The sequence below is a fragment of the Myotis brandtii genome, unplaced genomic scaffold (genome assembly GCF_000412655.1).
Source record: "Myotis brandtii unplaced genomic scaffold, ASM41265v1 scaffold84, whole genome shotgun sequence".
In the NCBI taxonomy this organism is placed as follows: Eukaryota; Metazoa; Chordata; class Mammalia; order Chiroptera; family Vespertilionidae; genus Myotis; species Myotis brandtii.
In genome coordinates this window covers 2,554,369-2,561,225 of record NW_005371410.1, presented here as the reverse complement: position 1 = coordinate 2,561,225, position 6,857 = coordinate 2,554,369, and the positions used below count along the sequence as shown (strand labels likewise).

Below are 6,857 nucleotides of genomic sequence, written 5' to 3'. Positions count from 1 at the left end.
CTCCTCAGGGACAGTCCCCGTGTGTGGCCAGTCTATTGTACAGGTGGGGTTCTCTGGGAGACCCATCCTGACAGGGGCTTCTTCTCTTACCCAGCATCACTCAGCTTCCCAAGGAGTAGTGGGCAGGTGACTGAGGCTTTGGGGAGGCATGTAGTGCTCAGTTGTTACCTCGGAATCAGCATCCCCTGAAAAGGCTAGACAGAGAATCTCGGGCCTCAACCCAGACCTCTTGAATCAAAACCTTAATTTTAATATGAAGCCCAAGTGATTCCAATTTATATAGGACTTTGAGGAGCACATTTCTAAAGCACTAGTTTGTTTTGTACAGATGCTAAGGCAGTGGTTCTCAACCTTCTGGCCCTTTAAATACAGTTCCTCATGTTGTGACCCAACCATAAAATTATTTTCATTGCTACTTCATAACTGTAATGTTGCTACTGTTATGAATCGTAATGTAAATATCTGATATGCAGGATGGTCTTAGGCGACCCCTGTGAAAGGGTCGTTCTACCGCCAAAGGGGTCGCGACCCACAGGTTGAGAACCACTGCGCTGAGGAGACTCGTGTCTATGAAGCACCTACTATGTGCCTGCACTTTTTTCATTACCAAGCTGCAGTGCCTGAGGATCCTTTCTTAGCTTATAGTTCATTCGTTCATTCAACTCTACTTTTGAGAGCCATATGTGCTGGGCACTGGGCCAGACATTGGAAATACAAAGTGTACAAGACACTGGCCCTGATCACAATGATATGAGGCTGCAATAGCAACCCAGTGCCTTGCCCACAGTGAGTGCTCAGTGAGTGGTACCAGCGTGGCTGATCCCAGTAGGTTGGTGTGGGACCCACATCCACATAGCCTGGTGGGGTGGCCCTTGCTATGTGGACCCCAGGTTGAAGGTGGGTAAATCAGGAAGTAAAAGGGCATCATTATTACTGATGTTGAACAGGAAGAAGTACTATGTGGCAACCCAGAAACATGGACATTGGAACTGCAGCTGATGTAAACATGGAACAGGAACCAAATAAGCTGTCTTCTTTGGCCAGCATGCTCAGAAAGTTGGCATTTTGTTTGTTTATTTGTTCACCTAAGTCCAGGGGTCTGAAAACTATGGCCCATGAGCCAAGTCTGGCCCACTGCTTGTTTTTGTAAATAAAGTTTTATTGGAAAACAGCCATACTCATTTGTTTACATATTATTTTACGGCTGCTTTTACACTATAATGGCAGCATTGACTAATCTCCAATAGAGACTGACCACAAAGCTGAAATATTTACTATTGAGCTTTACAGAAAAAGTTTGCAGACCTCTGACCTGGCCTTCCACTTTAGCTAAAATAAAAAACAAGTTTTCAATTACTTTGAAAAGTGTACATATATTTATATAGAAAAAGTCTACAGCGATATAACAAAATTATTTGTGATTTCCTATGGGAAATTTGATTTCGAAGAATTAGGGGCATAGAACACTTAATTTTTCCTTAATTTTTAATGATCAGATTCTATTACTTTTATATTTAAAAAGACTTTTGTTATATTAAGCTATTTTCATTATGTTCAAAGTAATTTTTAATTACAAAAGCTATACATAAATATTTTAGAAAACAAAAGGTAAACTTAAACTACCATCATTATACTACCCAGAAATTGCTTACTGTTCCTTTTTGGTGCATATTCTCCAGTCTTTCATTTGTATGGGTTACTATTTTGATGTACAATCTTCCAGTCTTTTGAGTATATACTAGTATAAGTGCATGTGTGAGTATGTATATACACATCCACACACATACATACACATTTAATATACTCATTATCTTTGGGGAATTTTTTTTAAATTTAATAATGTATTGTAAACACTTTTCTGGGTTCTTAAATAGTCATCTACCCAACATTTTATTTTATTTTTTTTAAAGAAAAATAAGCTCTTTAATCGTTTGAAATCAGAGGGGCTATAACAGAACACTAATCCTGTAGAACAAAGGGTCAGAAACACTGGCCAAAGCAAATTTATCTTCATAATCCATCCCTTAATTGGGCTGCTCTCCTATATTTCAATTGAAGGTCTGTTTTTAAGCCTCCCTTCAGCAATGACTGTCTCTCTATGATTGCTTCCAGAAGTCTATCTGTGAAACAATTTACAGAACTATAATTTTCCTCATGGCTATCAAGACAGTACAGCACCACTGAGCCGTCAAGAAAGGGCAAAGGAAAAACACCGCTTTTGGGTGAAGCGGCAGCGTGTTGTGTTGCTTTGCTTCAATCGGTGGTGTGACAAGGTGTTCCAGAAAAAAAAAAAAGAGTACAGCAGTGTCTTCGTTTACTACACTGTCAAGAGTCTACATATCTGCTTGGTGCATTCAAAAGCAATCACTAAATTTTTCAATATAAAAAAAGGAAAATAGATACCTATGCCAAAGTTAATGGGTGTAAACAGCCCACAGAGCTGACATTACGAAGGAAGTTACAGATTTTTTTTGGGGGTGGGGGGGTGGTAGATTTATTGTAGAAGATATATAACTTTCATATATCTTTGAAAGGGCCAGTGATACAGCTCTGAGCTTGACCTTGGGTTTCCACAGTCTCTAAGGGGAAGAAAGTCTGCCTAAGAACAGAATGTTAGTTGAGGGATTGTGTCGAATGAAAAAAAATGAATGGATGGTCGGCCACAAAATTTTCAGTTTCTGGCATAATTGCGCAACCCACCACTAAAATTCCGGCCATGGCAGCCGCTGCCTCTGTGCCTTCCTCATTAACTTCCACAAAAGACTTGTGGATAATTTTTGATATAAAAAGATCTCTGGCTCTTGCCATGCCAGACAGATCAGCCTTGCTATTAAAGAGATCCTCTATACCCAGGCCGGCCAGGTGAGAGTTGAGGTTGTAGCTCTCTTCCAGCTTGAACCTGGGCAGGTGGACTTTGACTTTAATGGAACTCAGATTCTCAGGTTTGGGCCGCTCATGCAGTTTTTCCAGGATCAATAGTTCTTCGATCTTCTTCAGACCCGTGGCCTCGTCCTCAATGTCATCTGGCAGCAGGATGACCATGCTGAGGTCCCTGCCTTGGTAAGGCAGTTCCAGCACCCGGCACTTAAGGTCCTTGATGTAGCCAAATGGAACATAAAATTTACCAATTCTTTTCTGACCTTTGGCTAACATTTTCATAAATAAGTATACACTGATTGTTCTTGGAAGTAAATTATGGAATTTACTCTTGCTTTAGTAACACAGCCAGGGGTAATCTATTCCTGTGAAGACTATCAAATGAAATCGAATCATTAATGGGGATACTGCCATATGTTTAAATTCTGTATCTTTTTCTGAATGTTTATAAAAATAAAAACTTACTTCTGTGACTTGATTGTGCTGGAAAATGTCTGCACTGTTTCGTGAGTTTTAGCATGTGAATGTAAAGTACTCACAGGGAGGAACTCATAGGTTTTCTCTCCATATAACCTATTAGCAAGTTTCAGAATATAGGGAGCTCCACGCTTGTTGATATCAGCATTCAGACCCTGAAAACTTGAATGAATCTCCTTAACAGCATCGAAGTGAAGAGTCTTGGACATCTGTGCCTCGGTAGTGCCTCTGGCCCCCAGAAAGACCATGGCCAGCGCTGAGGAAATGCTCATGGGGGAGATGAAGATGTTCCCAGAGGGGTTGTTGTCCTTCAGTGTGCGGAAGAGGTCCACGGCGAACCGGGTGTTGGCCAAGCTCAGCTGCTTCATGGTGGGGCTACAACACAGGACAGAGGCCCGTTGCTAGCTGCCTGGGAGGGGCTCTGGATCTGAAGATGTACCCAACATTTTAAATTGCTGCATGGTATTGCATTCTATGGAGATATATGTTTACCAATTCCCTATTATTGGACATTCACATTGTTTTCAGTTTATTACTCTTTTAAAGAAAGCTATGAGAACATTCTTGTAAATAAATCTTTGCAGATATCCATTGTGACTTGTATAGGCTACGTTTGAGTAAGCAGAATTGCTGGACTAAATGAGCACTACAATTCTGATTCCAATTCTATTCCAGTGTGTGAGTTCCCTGCCCCCCACACCCCCCATCAGGCAATTTTCAGATACCAGCTGGGTGTCCTGCATTTCAACTCAATTCTGACACTGTCTACCTAGAATTAACGTCATATCCCACAGGTTAAGGGCTCAGGCCCACCAGACTGTCCCCCACTAAGTATACACTGATTGTTCTTGGAAGTAAATTATGGAATTTACTCTTGCTTTAGTAACACAGCCAGGGGTAATCTATTCCTGTGAAGACTATCAAATGAAATCGAATCATTAATGGGGATACTGCCATATGTTTAAATTCTGTATCTTTTTCTGAATGTTTATAAAAATAAAAACTTACTTCTGTGACTTGATTGTGCTGGAAAATGTCTGCACTGTTTCGTGAGTTTTAGCATGTGAATGTAAAGTACTCACCGGGAGGAACTCATAGGTTTTCTCTCCGTATAACCTATTAGCAAGTTTGAGAATATAGGGAGCTCCACGCTTGTTGATATCAGCATTCAGACCCTGAAAACTTGAATGAATCTCCTTAACAGCATCGAAGTGAAGAGTCTTGGACATCTGTGCCTCGGTAGTGCCTCTGGCCCCCAGAAAGACCATGGCCAGCGCTGAGGAAATGCTCATGGGGGAGATGAAGATGTTCCCAGAGGGGTTGTTGTCCTTCAGTGTGCGGAAGAGGTCCACGGCGAACCGGGTGTTGGCCAAGCTCAGCTGCTTCATGGTGGGGCTACAACACAGGACAGAGGCCCGTTGCTAGCTGCCTGGGAGGGGCTCTGGATCTGAAGATGTACCCAACATTTTAAATTGCTGCATGGTATTGCATTCTATGGAGATATATGTTTACCAATTCCCTATTATTGGACATTCACATTGTTTTCAGTTTATTACTCTTTTAAAGAAAGCTATGAGAACATTCTTGTAAATAAATCTTTGCAGATATCCATTGTGACTTGTATAGGCTACGTTTGAGTAAGCAGAATTGCTGGACTAAATGAGCACTACAATTCTGATTCCAATTCTATTCCAGTGTGTGAGTTCCCTGCCCCCCACACCCCCCATCAGGCAATTTTCAGATACCAGCTGGGTGTCCTGCATTTCAACTCAATTCTGACACTGTCTACCTAGAATTAACGTCATATCCCACAGGTTAAGGGCTCAGGCCCACCAGACTGTCCCCCACTTCAGATGCCAATCACAAGTCCAGGTTGTTACCTGTGCTTCTGAAAGACTCGCTAAACATCAGGGGTCCCCACAACCCTCTCCTTGGGTTAATTTGCTACAGTGGCTCACAGAGCTCAGAGAAACATCGTACTTACTAGATTATCAGTTTATTATAAAAAGATGTAACTCGGGAACAGCCAGATGGAAGAGACGCACGGAGAAGCTGAAGGAGTTTCCAAGTGCTCCCAGCACCTCCACACGTTCACCAACCTGGAAGCTCTCCAAACCCCGTCCTTTGGTTTTTACGGAGGCTTCATTACAGAGTCATGATTGGTTAAATCTGTGGCCCTTGGTGATTGAATTCAATCTCCCGCTCCAGCCTCCCTCCCCCATCCTGGAGGGCGGGACTGAAAGTTCTACCTTCCAATCACAAGGCTTATCGCCCTGGCAACCAGCTCCTATCCTTAGGTGACCTAGGGGCTTTCCAGAAGTCGCTTCATTAACATAACAAAAGACACCTTTTCCAGTCTCTTCACTTAGGAAATTCCAAGGTTTTTAGGAGCTCTGTGCCAGAACCAATGAAAACCATATATACTTTTTACTAAAATCACAATATCACATGAGCTTTTAAGTTGTTTTTCGGTGACTTGTGCATCAGGTTGTGCCAATTTAAATCCTCAGCCGTAGTGTCGGAGATTGCCTGCTTTCCAGAACCTTAAACTAGGCATTATAAAAACGAACCACAACACTTTCACTTTTGGTTTTGTGTTTTCTTACCAGACAGTTCTCTTCTTATTGGCCATTTAAGTCTCAATATCTCACTGTAATGCCGAGCAACTGTCTTCACCCCACATTTCAGGACCATTTAAGTCCTGAACTACTAATGCTTGGCAAAGCCAGCCATCAGCATCGGCATCAGCCACTTCTGGATGTTGACCTCTGCGTGTACACACCCTGTTCTCCTGCCTCCCTCAGACACCCAAGGGAAGTGGTGGGTCTGGCGGGGTCACGTGACTTGGCAGGTACTAGATCACACACTACAGAAAAGCAAAAGCTTTATCGTGAGGATGGGTGGCCTTTCCTCCTTCTGTCCTTGGCCAACATTCTTTAAAGAGTAGCATAACTTTCTGTCTCCACTCCCAATCCCGCGAGGTTCTCCTGCAATTAAATAGTCGGTCAGGAATTTCTAACTGCCTGATCCAGGACCTCCTGTTGGCGGCAGCCTGGACTGCACCAGGTGTTAGACCCATAGGGTCAGATGGGACCTGGGGCCAGATGGGACCTGGGTTCAGCAACCTGGATACTAGAGTTCTAGCAAAGAAAGAATTCAGAGCCAAGACTCAAACTATAAAAAAAAAGTTTATTTAGAAAGTCACAGAGGTAGAAGAAGTGAGCAGTAGAAGAAATGAGCTCAGGAGACAAGTTACAGAGGCAAAAGAAGGGCCCTTGGAGCGTAGGAGAGAGAAGGGTGAAGGTAATGCGCCTGGGGGAAGGAGAGGGGAAGGCGAAAGGCGTGGGCCTGCTCCGGTCCTTAGTCCTAAGGGCTTTCAAATGTGGGGATTTTAGGGGAGGTCCTAGGGGAGGATCTCAACAGAATATTCATCAGCTTTCCAGGTGTGTCCTCTCAGGATCATGATCTCCACTGATTGGCCAGCACCAGGGCAGGCTGTCATT

General features: G+C 43.0%; 1 pseudogene; it reads right to left on the bottom strand.

Annotated features, from left to right (window-relative positions):
* Nucleotides 1-2,297: 2,297 nt before the first annotated feature.
* LOC102252469 lies at nucleotides 2,298-4,715 on the bottom strand (annotated as a pseudogene).
* Between the last annotated feature and the right edge of the window lie 2,142 nt (nucleotides 4,716-6,857).